This window comes from Lepidochelys olivacea, assembly GCF_965140295.1.
Source record: "Lepidochelys olivacea isolate rLepOli2 genome assembly, chromosome: 16".
Lineage (NCBI taxonomy): Eukaryota > Metazoa > Chordata > Testudines > Cheloniidae > Lepidochelys > Lepidochelys olivacea.
Window position 1 is genome coordinate 25,852,302 of NC_140426.1, and position 13,929 is coordinate 25,866,230.

At 39.2% G+C, this 13,929-nt stretch overlaps 1 protein-coding gene across 2 annotated transcripts in view; it reads right to left on the reverse strand.

Moving 5' to 3' along the window:
• Positions 1-13,929, reverse strand: part of NR6A1 (nuclear receptor subfamily 6 group A member 1) — a 194,038-nt gene that overhangs the window by 152,517 nt on the left and 27,592 nt on the right. The window lies entirely within an intron of this gene.

The following is a 13,929-nucleotide window of genomic DNA, read 5'->3' on the forward strand; positions in this document are numbered from 1 at the left end:
CCTACTAAGATACATCTCTCCATGAAATTTCTTCTTTGATTAAATTGCCACATCTTGAAAGGCAGATGGGGAATAATTTATAAATTCAAAGTTACTATTTATCTCCACTCCCAGTCGGTCAATAAATATAATAATTGGGGGGGGAAGAGGGAGGAGGAAGTTTTGAAGAGTAGAACTCTACATGATTACAAACATGTTTTTTCTTCTGTGAATTTTCTCCATACATTATTAAATAATGTAATGCAGGCTATTTTTTGTAGATCTCATCTTAACCACCTCCTAACTCATGCCCTAAAACTTAAACACTAGTGTCCTCAAGCAACAACAACATGTCAAAAAGAAAAAGAGCAGTGCTGCTAAGTCTTGTTTAAATCATGTGGGAAGTCGTAAGGATCTCATGCAATTTCCATAATCCATTTTTTAATCTCCTATCCAAAACCACTACTTTATTTTTTAAATATAACAAGGCACATACTCCACAATGAAAAGCTTACAATAAGATAGAGAAGACTAAATTGTGTTCTAACATGTAGCTAGACCTAGTTCTTTCATATTGGCATTTAGAGGTTAATATTGTTTGCTTTTTCAAAAATTCTAGTACTTTACAAAGTTTCAAACAAGCCCGTCAGAAAGTGCTAAAAGCCATGCTCCACTGAAAAACACTAAAACTGGGATAAAAATTCAATATTCTGCAACCAAAATATCTCAGTGGTGCTAAAACATTCCCAGCATCAACACAGCTACCTAACTAGTTTATTGCAAATCAGTGACACAATTATCTGTTAAATGGACTCCCTGAGGCAAGCCTTATATACAGAGTCTTCTACAGCTTTCCAGTATCACTGGAACCCTTCCTACTTTATTGTTGGTCTTCCCAACACAAGTCTTTCAGGCTTCTATTGTTAAAGGGAGAAGCTTACATTAAGGAGTTCAGCTACCCTGGTATGGGGATTGTGTGATAGACAAGGAGAAGTGTCAAGGGAAATCCAATTGTTGTGACCACCTACCTCCCTGCCTACTTTCCACCATGTTTACAAATGGTATTAGCTCCTGCCGTGTGCAATTCCACAAGCACTTTATCTTTGTGGCTCATTCCAGCCACATCTGCCTTCTGCTATTATCTCATGTTTGTAGGATGCCATCTCTGTCATTAGCTTTCATTTTAGATATGGTGACACCATTCTAAAAACCATCTTTTGATGACAAAACACTTGAAATCATTCAAAGCAGAAGTAAAAGCATCATGTTTTAAAGTAACTTTTCCAGTTGTACCTGTTAATCATTTTCCCCCCCACACTAATTGAATCTAAATTTCCAAATACTTTTTTTTTTTTAACCTCCACTTTAAAAAACTTGGGAAAAGAACTTCATGGTAAATTTAATACACTCTGCTGCTCCAAATAGAGAAAAATCTGTTATTGTAACTGCAGTTCTATTCAGAACCATGACTTTATTTAAAAAATAGTATAGTGATCTATGTTTTTCCTCAGTGATTTCTTTATCAAATTCAGACAGCAAGTTTAAAAAGATTTTTTTCTAACTTAGTTTTCAAGCTTGGGTTTGTTTGTTTTTTAAAAAAAAATTAAATTTTATAATACTGAAGTGATTGTTACATCAAGTGTTGCTAAAATAAATCTTTCCATAATTCATCTCACTGTAGCTGAATTACCTATAAGGAAGACATGGAGATGTTTGAATACATATAGAAAAGTTGACTTTTAAACATGTTTTTAGAGAAAGACTAAAAATTCAATTCTTGCATATTGTAGCTTGACGGATGCATCACAACAGATGAAAGGCAGTCCAAGAGGCTTATATGTCTGTATACTTGCCTAGCTCCCACAAGTGTAAAAGAGGATTAAGTGCACCAATGAAAATAGACCCCCTTTTGTACACTGCTATAGTATGACATGGGTACAGTCCATTTCAAGAGACATCTACTTTGAGTAATGAACTGAAACATATGACTAAAGAAAAATCATAATATGAACCCCACGTTTACAATACATTTTTCCATCAACACTGACAGAAAAGATGCTTACATAACATTCTGTCACTTATTTCTTGTGAAAGACATCCATAGAATCCAGTGAACTCCAAAGGTTAAAAGGGGCCCTATTAGTTCTGCACTGACCATACTATAATTCTCTAAGTCTGCCTTGGGAGCTCCTACACCTTTATATTCTGGCAAATTCAATTTAACCGTTATTCATGGAGTTGAGCACTGATGCCCCAACCATCTCCCCGAACTCCACCCTGACATCTGGAGCACTTCTGACCCAGCACACGCCAAACAACAGCTACCATTCAACCATTACACACCAGTGAACAAGAACATATGCTTATAAAGGGAAGTCTGTGAATAGCCAGAATCCGAGGACACTCTTGGACAAAGGCCCACATAAAAATGGATGGTCATTAAGCCTAGAAGTTTTTTTTATTTACTGTTTGTGATGGGAGATGGCCCAAGTATCCTGAGAAGCTAAGTCCTACTGATAGCTTGAAACAAGAGGTATTACAGAATGGCAATGTACTCAAAAAGAAAAGGAGTCAGTTTAACAAGAGGCAGGGAATATTTATTTGTATTATTCATGGCGGGCAATTGAAACTGGCATAATACCTGGGCATATGGTAAGAGGAAAAAAAAAAGTATCTTATCATTCAGGGATATATTCAAAGCTTCCAGCAATTAAGTCTGTAAGATGCTTGTTTGCAAAGCATCTAAATGCTGCACAAAACTATATAACATCTGATTAAAAATAGAGAAGAGCCAACCAGTCTAAATACACAGACAATTTCAAACTAATCCAGCAGAGCCACCCACCAACAAATGGTCACACTCTCACTGGTACCAAGAATAAAAAAAAAAAAAAAAAAATGAATAAGATGTAAACTAAAGAAAAAAATCCTCCCTCCTCCCCCTAGATAAAGTGGTCAGAAGTAATCTAGCTAAAATAAAAATTACCTCCAGCATGCTCTAAACAAAGAACTCTGGTGCACCTCCAGGTCTCTGTATGGAAGGAGTCTTGACCCCTGTTCAGCCCTTACTGGACCTGGAGATACCAGAGAGAACTGAGGGTATGTCTACACTTCAGATGGGAGCAACCCCCTGCCCAGTGAGACTCTAGCAGGGCTCAAGCTAGTGTGCTAAAAATAGTAGCGCGGATGTTGAGACTCTGGCTGCGAGTCGGGTTTAGCCATCGACGCTCAGGCACACACAGTTGGTCTGCAAGCTTGAGAGCCCAAGCTGCCACCTGAGCCACAGCTACACTCTTTTTAGCACACTAGCTCAAGCCCTGCTACTGCAAGTCTGTCTACCTGTGCTGCGACGCTTGCTCCCACCTGCAATGCAGGAACATCCTGACTGAGCCAAGCACCTAACTACTAAGCAAAACTGGAGCAATTCGCAAGTAACCAGGCCTAATAAGTTATAAAGGGATTCAGTTATAGGACTGAACCACCCCTGAATCATACTCCTGACACACTGCAAGTGGCACAGCTTGCACTTGGTGGGCATTACAGATTCCCTTGCTCCCATCTGAAGAATGTAGCAGAACATAACTGCTCCGATCACGTGACCTACCCAGATTTTTTTTAAAAAAAATTAATTTATGAACGTAAAAGCCCCTTTTGATAGAGGGCACTGAGCACCAGAGAGACTACCTTCGACAACTGCCTGTTACACCCCTCAGCACCAGGTACAGTACTATCACCCTGTGTAATATCACAAGCTACTCTGTAGCTAGGAGAAGTTAGAGAGATGCTTACAGATCTAGTGACAAATTTTCATTCAAAGACAAAGAACGAACTTCCCCACCCGTAATTGATAAAGAGCCACTACTCACTATTACCTCAAACAGACAGATTGCTGTAGAAGAGGAGCCCCAGCGCTTTGGAAACTCATTAGCAGAGAAACAAGACAATGGGATCAGTTTCTCTCCTCCTGCTGTTCTCATACCTTATCAATGGGCTCCCCTCTAAGTATCAATGGGTTAACCCTCACATAGCCACCCTGAACAGCTACTTACTTAGTTTTTACATGCAGTGCCTAAACATAGAACAGATGTTGAAGTATGAACTGCAAACCCTGTAATTTTGTTTTTTTTAAATCAAATAAATTTATACTTCAGCTGCAACCATTTTGAACGCAAGATGCTCGCTGGATTAACTGGGTTATTAGAAATAAATGTATGCACACTAATCCTTCCAATTTCCTGGTTAGTCATTAATGCCTACAGCACTGTACCCATCTCCTTGTTTCAGGCTAAGGAAGTGCATTGTATGGCAACAAAGACATACCACATCTTTAACCTTTCACCCCAAAGGCTTTCAAGTCAGAAACTGAATAACTTAATCATACATATGAAATAATCCCAGGGGAGATTTTTGTTGTTTTGTTTTAAAGATTATAAAAATCTGGCAAGTAGTACTAGGGCAGCAACCAAACACACTTAAAGTTAATTTTAAAAAAAATGATCTGTTATATTTCAGCTTTTATTTATCCTGAAAATCACAAACTATATATGTTCATATCAGAAGTAAATAGCAGCAGCAAATTTGCCTCTACTGGTAAATAGAAGCCAGTCTGTTTGTAGGTCAACATCCTGAGGGTACATTATAGACTTCTCAGACAGCATTGCTCTTCACCTGAAAAAGGAGTGCGGATCTAAATGCGAAATATAGAGTCATCTATGAAATATTTTGTATTTACTGAATATAGAAACTTCCACTACGTGATCTCAAAGCACTTTATCACATTAATGAATTAAGGCCCAAACACCACAGTAGGGTAAATTATCCCCATTTTAAAGAGAAACTGAGGCATGGAGATTCATCTATGGTCACACAGCCAGTCTAACAGAACTTGAAACAGAGCCCACATCTTCTGATTACCACTCATGTGCTATACTCACAAGACAATCTTCCCTCCCATTTGGGAAGAAAAAAAAAAAAAAAAAAAAAGAGGAACTAGACTCCAAAAGCAAATGCAAAATCCTTTCCCTAGGTACACAGAACAAACCCTTACATTAATAACTAAGCCCAGAGCAATGATGGTCTTGACAACTGGAAAAGAAATCTCACTCAAACTTCATATAATTTTATACTCCATCATGGAACACAGACATTATTTTAATTTTAAGGACTCTTTCAAATATTGGGATCCCAGTGTGTACTGAGTCTCAAATACTTAAGGTTCTATTTTTAAAAACACACACAATATATTATATATATATATATATATATATATACATATATACATATACACACACACACACAGCATTAGTAGTTACTTTAAATTCTTGCCACATGCACAAATATATATATAAAATAAATATATATAGATATAGATATAGATATAGATATATTTATTTGTGCATGTGGCAAGAATTTAAAGTAACTACTAATGCTGTCATTTCTAACTCAATAAATCCTTCCTTGTAAGTTTTATATATATTTTAATTCTTACTAATGGAAATATCTTGAGCTGCTATTGCTGCTGCTTTGATTGTTCCCTTTACACTTCCTGCACACACACGGTGCAGAAACCCTTATCTAGTCATCACTCAGTACTACCATTAAGATATTTCCTCTTTATGAAGCTGTAGCATTCATTTGAAAACTGACCTAAAGGTCAATCTTTCAGTCTTCAAACCAGCCAGCAATCGAAGTAAATGGACATAGGCATGTTCATTAACTGCTACTTATACCCAGAATACACATTCAAATATTACACTTCTGGTTAGGAATGAAGCACTCTTAGCTTAGCCAATTACAGTCAGTGGAAACACTCCCACTGAAGTCAATGACTTTGGATCAAGTCCGTACATTTGTCATATCTGAAAGGCCAAAACTGGCTTCATAACCCAAAAGCGATGGATAATGTCAAGAGATCTTAGTCAGTTTCAAGCAGTGGTTTTTTCAATCGTTTTGTTTACTTTATCTTGTAAAATGCTATGGAACAACAATGGGTAATCTTGTCTTTGTGTTTATTCTCTGCACTCAGCATTGTAGGAGGAGAGGGAGAGGGTTATTCCACAGTCCACATTTGTTCTGATTTTTTCCCCTGATAATCAACTCAAATGCTTCGGAGCCTTTTACCTTACAATTCAAGGATGGAATCACACGCTCACATGCAATTTCCTGTCCTAATTTGTTCCTTAAGAGGAGTCAGATTAATCACTCTATAAGAACAAAATGAGAAGACTCTCTTCCCACTGAACCACTCACTCCTTCACTCTTCATCACTGTCACATTTCACAGATGGCCTGCGTTCCGCTTGGCCAACAATGTAGTTCCAAGGCTTGTCATCTGACCATGGGCCCAACTGCCCCTCCTCTGAGGGACTGCTCTGACCACAAATCGTGTCCAAACTTAACATCTTTCTTCACTTACAAAAAAAAACCCACCACATACAGTTAATCCTGCTGTGATTTCTCATTTATTGGCCTGAGTAAGGAAAAACTAACTTTGTGCTATGAAAGAGGTGGGCAATGTCAAAGAATGAGCCTTAACAGAAAAATGAGAAAGTATTAAGAGACAAAAGAACAAAGACAGTCTTTTGAAACATACATGCCATTATTTAAATGACACTTGGCTATGAGACAACTTCAGTCATAACTAATTCAAAATGAAATGCAGGTGGATGAGCCTGGGTTATATTTTACTTATGTTTAGCTTATAGTTTTTATGAACTTTACTTTGTAAACATTTCACAAAGGAACACGCCTTCCATTTGGTCAGTCTATTCCCCCACCTAGTCAAAATATGTATCCAACATAATTCTCCTGTTTAACAGAGCAAGTCAGCCATATCTGGTCCTCAAGTCCATCAATTCAAGCCCTAGACTCACATTGCACAACTGGTTTCATTCACTGTAATTTTATTCCTCGAATCATCTAAGGGCAGGATCTAGAATTGGAGTTACTCAAAGTACAGTGTGTGAAGAAACAGCCCATCAAGTTCTAGACTATCTTCTGACCAATCCCATGATGGGGAGTGGGAAAGCAGGTTAATATGTAATGTTGCAAAGGCCACCGTTCTATATAAAGGAGAAGACAACTACAACCCTTTTGAAGAGAAGGGTGGCCCAGTAAGAACAGATAAATCAGTTCTTTTGCAAAACCAACAGGTTTAATATATTCCTCTTACGCCTTATTCCATAGTACTGAATATGGAAAAGTTCTTAACATTTATAGTCCAAAATACCATCTATATGCCTTTATGTAGAAAGATATGACCTACGTAAAAACATTGCTAGCCAGACGTTCTAGCTAGTAAAAGTCAGAATAGTAACTTTGTAGCAAAACACTCACATTCTTATTCACTTTAAATATTTATTATGAAGAGCTAAACTCCAAGGAGCAACTGTTGCTCTTTACTATTCAGTATATCCCATAAAGAAGCTATAGGAAAAAAAGCTCCAACTCCCAAGTGAGAGTTTTAAAATTTGCCATCTTCTGGAATGTATGCACACACTTGGGCTCTATCCCAGAAGACAAAAACATTTTCTGTTAGAAGGCTATCGATGCTGGATGGTAACATCTCATAACTGACTACACAATCAGTTTTAAATCTAACCATTTGTGTTATTCAAAAGCTTGCCAGATTTTTTCCTTGCTGTTTATTCTAATGAATTGTTGGAGGTACTTTACTTTTAAGATCCATCAAAAACAGTAAATGCAATATAAACTGAAATCTAAAGTTAGGCTGGTAAGCCTTTCACATGGAAAATGTCGGTGGAAATATTCCTCTTTAAATAACCATCCACATTTTGTGTTGTATCAATATATATTTCCATTGTCCCTTAACAGTAGTGAATACAATACAATAGCATAGAATACTAATTTAATCTCTTAGTGACTAAAAAATGAATCAAGGATAATAAAAAAAATCAAATTGACTTTACACTCAAGGTAACATTGGTTTCAGAAGTTACTCAAGCAGGAAGACAATCTAACATTTACAATATAATCTAATCAAGAGCCACAGGAAGGTTTATGATGCACTTATAATTATTCTAACAGAAAGGCTGTATGGGTAGGTATATGCAGCAACCCTATTCAGCACATTGGACACATGATTTAAAGCATTTTAATAAGTGCTGGGAACCAAAGAAGAAGAAACCTTGCTGGGATTTCTTAAAACAAAGCTCATCTGAAAACTGCTACATTAAGGCAGGAGGATGTTAAAATTTAAGTACAAAACCTGAACTCGTTAGATCTTTGTTTCAGCAGGGCAACCTAGGAGCTATCATAGAATCATGGAATATCAGGGTTGGAAGGGACCTCAGGAGGTCATCAAAAGCAGGACCCATACCCAAAACCCTGCTCAAAAGCAGGACCCATACCCAATTAAATCATCCCAGCCAGGGCTTTGTCAAGCCTGACCTTAAAAACTTCTAAGGAAGGAGATCCCACCACCTCCCTAGGTAACGCATTCCAGTGTTTCACCACCCTCCTAGTGAAAAAGTTTTTCCTAATATCCAACCTAAACCTCCCCCACTGCAACTTGAGACCATTACTCCTTGTCCTGTCCTCTTCCACCACTGAGAATAGTCTAGAACCATCCTCTCTGGAACCACCTCTCAGGTAGTTGAAAGCAGCTATCAAATCCCCCCTCATTCTTCTCTTCCGCAGGCTAAACAATCCTAGTTCCCTCAGCCTCTCCTCATAAGTCATGTGTTCCAGACCCCTAATCGTTTTTGTTGCCCTTCGCTGGACACTCTCCAATTTATCCACATCCTTCTTGTAGTGTGGGGCCCAAAACTGGGCACAGTACTCCAGATGAGGCCTCACCAATGTCGAATAGAGGGGGACGATCACGTCCCTCGATCTGCTCGCTATGCCCCTACTTATACATCCCAAAATGCCATTGGCCTTCTTGGCAACAAGGGCACACTGCTGACTCATATCCAGCTTCTCGTCCACTGTCACCCCTGGGCCTTTTCCGCAGAACTGCTGCCTAGCCATTCGGTCCATAGTCTGTAGCTGTGCATTGGGTTCTTCCGTCCTAAGTGCAGGACCCTGCACTTACCCTTATTGAACCTCATCAGATTTCTTTTGGCCCAGATTTCTATGATTCTATGTATGAAGACTACAGAGTACCCTCCCCAAAATTACAGCTCTAAGAATACAAAATGACTTTTCTGGGAATTTACAAGTAAAACTCATATATAAAACTCACCGAAATATCATGCATTGGCTATATCTGAAGTTGAGACTTTTTTGTTTAAGGATCAATGGTCATCTTTTGGTTGCTAGTCTTCATAAATTTTCTTCATAAGCAACTGCCTTCTTTCAAAATGGCTGCCATTTTCTCTCATTCTCAATAGAATTGATGTTACAAATGCAGGATTCCCTCTTTCAAACAAGCCACCACTTTTCATTACTCGCAATAAGGGTGAAGCCAAAACCCACTTAGGGAAGATGCAGTCATGCGATACCACTGTGGGGTGGGGGTGGAGAAATGAAAAATCTCATGTGTCTCAAAATTATTTTAGTATCAGAGGGGTAACAATGTTAGTCTGTATCAACAAAAACAATGAGGAGTCCGGTGGCACCTTAAAGACTAAAAGATTTGGGCATAAGCTTTTGCTGGTAAAAACCCACTTCTTCAGATACATGGAGTGAAAATTACAGATACCTGGGTAAAAAACCCACTTCAGATACCTGTATCTGTAATTTTCACTCCATGCATCTGAAGTGGGTTTTTTACCCACGAAAGCTTATGCCCAAATAAATCTGTTAGTCTTTAAGGTGCCACCGGACTCCTCAAAAGTTATTTTAATCTAAGATGGGGTTAAACACTTATGCACGAATCAGCGTTGTACAAGTTATTGCATGACATCACTACAGAGTGAAGTTTAATGTTGAGGTCTCTTAACTGTATTTCCATACTTTGACTATGTCTTTAATCTTAAATCTGAATTTCCTGTGTTTGTAAGGCTTGTTAAGACATAAAACATCCATGCAATGTTTTTATCCTTAAGTTACTGATCCATACTCAACTTTAAACTACTATTTAATGTCGTTTTTATCTGGGAATAGTTATAGATTTATGAGGGGTAATTTGACAATTTTTAGAAAGCAACATGGAAAAAAATATACATTAGGACCATCTACTTTGAAGGACAGCTGTAAAGTGAGGATGTGCTTGCTGGATATTTAATGTTTCTGTACCTATTATATGGATAATATGACAGGCTGTTCTTAGTTTGAGTCAATTATAGGATGTCTACAGTGTAGTAAGGTGTTCAATAGTAACATTAGAGATGTACATTTAACGTATGTCCCCATCTAGTATGTTACAGTACCATTAAGTCTAGACAGTGTTTTAAACTTAACTGCCTGCTGGTTGAGAAAAAAAACTTTAAAAAAGAACATATATTTGTTTGCCTTCATATCCAAGATACTGTTTTGATCTGGATCCTCAACACAGAATCCTGAAAAATATGACTGCTTTTGAGACAAACAAATCTCCTTATTGTTGACAGGAAGTGATATTTATGTCTTTTAAAATTTAAAGTAAAGGTGCTATCCAACTCACGGCCCATGGGCGAAACCTGGCACCCCATGACATTCAGATTTTGCAGAATACAAAATTTAAACATAGAATGCTTCTGGCAGCAAAGAACCTTCAAAATGTGAACTCACATAATGACAATAGCAATTATCCTGTTGTGCCCGCCTCATACTCGTCTCCACAAGTAGTGCTGAATGCAACACAAAGGGCACATTCTGCCCCACTGTCTGTTCAAGCCTCCTGCTGTCACTTGGCTCAGTGCTTTTGGTAGGAGGCTGGCTCCATTACAATATTTTATGGAATTTATATTCCCTCCACTACTATTCTTCCATTAGATACTAACTATAGTGATAGGTTCATTCAAAATACTTCATTATGTGCACTGTAATTGCACATAGGGACTTCAAGCATGGACCAGGGCCTCATTGTGCTAGGCACTGTACATACATGTGACAAAAAGATGGTTCTGATCCAAGAGCTTGTTTACACACAGACTTTGCACCAGTTAACAAAAGTGAATAACTAAACAGGTATAATGTGTGTGCACGCACATGCATGAACTCTCATTAACGTGAGTCTTATTGGATTTGCCTTGTGTCTCTAAGTTTACCAGTGCAAGCTAATCCAGTATCACAGTCCACACACAGTTGTTCCATTTTACAACATTAGTCAGACTGGTACAATTGTTTGTGTGGCTAGGCCTAAGTAACCTACATAAACAGAATGAAAGGGTTTTTCTATTCCATGGCCTAGAACGCTTTTACTGGGTGTGGTCTTGCCCTTTCCATTACTGCTGGTCCATCTGTTATTCTGCACTCAAATCCTTCTGGTAACATTAAACAAACACTGCATCTACCCCTTTTTGTAAAACCAGGAACAGCAAGAAGTTCCTTCTCAACAAGAGTCTATTCAAGTTTAACATGCTTTTAGCCAAGGGACTGAATGCTTTAAGGAATTGGAAATGGGAGTCCTCTCTCTCAAAATAGGTTGCCTCCATCCCAGCCACAGGTCAGCAGCAACTGATGGCTGTTCAGCAGTCTACATGAAGTGAATCGATGGTTTCATTCCAATTTCTGGTCACCTTTTGTTTAACATGAGTCCATTAAAGAAGATAAGAACCTATCAGCACTGTGACTTCTGATCTAATGCAGAAGCATGTACAAGTTGGATAGGGATGGAAAGCAGTTGGCTCAATTTGAGCAAGATGGAAGCAATGTTGGTTGATATCTATATCCAACAGTGGATAAGCATATTAGCCTGAGGCTTCTGCTAAAATGATCAGTAGTGAAATGGTTGATATTGACATTGTCATCATTAGATTGACTTAGCCTTCAGTTGTGACAAAGCTTCCTGTAATGTTCTCTCAAAACACAAAGTTCTTTACAGTCAAGTAATCATGCCTCTTTTTAAAAAGCCACTCATTTTACAACTCAATGTCTTCAAAAACTCATTCAAATATTAAATCAAAAACTTATCCCTCTGTCAAGATGGTGGCTTTGCCCTTAGTTTTCCAACTCAGTTCAAAATTGCCTAAAAGACTAAACGAGGAGTTTATACTTTCACTCATCTACTATCAGTATTAATGTAATTTTCTTTTCACTTTGTTTTTTCACTAATACCTCTTCCAGTGTCCCCCCAAACAACATCTCCTGTTTTCACATACCACTCATCTTTTGGCAGCTGTAGCATTTAACTTATGTTTATTTTGGAAACCAAGTTAGTTGTCAATCATGTTTCCTGTGGGAGTCTGCAATTTCACAATCATCACACAAGAGCTAACAAAAACAGGAGGTGAAGTGTAGCTGGCACACAGTTTTAATCAATTTGTGTGTGAGACTTAACCCCACCACCACACACATCATCTGCCTCTCTCTCAATGAGTGCTAATTTTGGCAGATGAATTTTGTTTGCTAAACTTTTGTAGATAACCCTACAGAATCAGCACACAGACATAAGAATTTTATAAAACCAATCTTTAATAAAAATATGTGCAAGTTAGACAAAGTCTGACCCACTCTGAAGACCCCACAACTCCAATTCACTACTTTACCCTTTTCACAGTGCTACAGTATGCATCTTGTCCCACCATACAGACTCATATGTTGCTCACCTTAGCATGGTTACATAGCTCTTGCACTCTAGAAGGAACACCCCACTGCGATAGATTGACTGCTCCTTCCTTAGGCTAGAGCAGAGCAGTCAGAAAGCTGATCATTTACCTACTCAGGGCTGGTCTACACTAGGACTTTAGGTCGAATTTAGCAGCGTTAAATCGATTTAAACCTGCACCCGTCCACACAGTGAAGCCCTTTAATTCGACTTAAAGGGCTCTTAAAATCGATTTCCTTACTCCACCCCTGACAAGTGGATTAGCGCTTAAATCGACGTTCCCAGCTCGAATTTGGGGTACTGTGGACACAATTCGATGGTATTGGCCTCCGGGAGCTATCCCAGAGTGCTCCATTCTGACCGCTCTGGACAGCACTCTCAACTCAGATGCACTGGCCAGGTAGACAGGAAAAGAACCGCGAACTTTTGAATCTCATTTCCTGTTTGGCCAGCGTGGCAAGCTGCAGGTGACCATGCAGAGCTCATCAGCACAGGTGACCATGATGGAGTCCCAGAATCGCAAAAGAGCTCCAGCATGGACCGAATGGGAGGTACGGGATCTGATCGCTGTTTGGGGAGAGGAATCCGTGCTATCAGAACTCCGTTCCAGTTTTCGAAATGCCAAAACCTTTGTGAAAATCTCCCAGGGCATGAAGGACAGAGGCCGTAACAGGGACCCGAAGCAGTGCCGCGTGAAACTGAAGGAGCTGAGGCAAGCCTACCAGAAAACCAGAGAGGCGAACAGCCGCTCTGGGTCAGAGCCCCAAACATGCCGCTTCTATGATGAGCTGCATGCCATTTTAGGGGGTTCAGCCACCACTACCCCAGCCGTGTTGTTTGACTCCTTCAATGGAGATGGAGGCAATACGGAAGCAGGTTTTGGGGACGAAGAAGATGAGGAGGAGGAGGTTGTAGATGGCTCACAGCAAGCAAGCGGAGAAACCGGTTTTCCCGACAGCCAGGAACTGTTTCTCACCCTAGACCTGGAGCCAGTACCCCCCGAACCCACCCAAGGCTGCCTCCTGGACCCAGCAGGCGGAGAAGGGACCTCTGGTGAGTGTACCTTTTAAAATGCTATACATGGTTTAAAAGCAAGCATGTGAAAGGATTACTTTGCCCTGGCATTTGCGGTTCTCCTAGATGTAGTCCTAAAGCCTTTGCAAAAGGTTTCTGGGGAGGGCAGCCTTATTTCGTCCTTCATGGTAGGACACTTTTATCACTCCAGGCCAGTAACACATACTCGGGAATCACTGTAGAACAAAGCATTGCAGTGTATGTTTGCTGGCATTCAACCAAAAT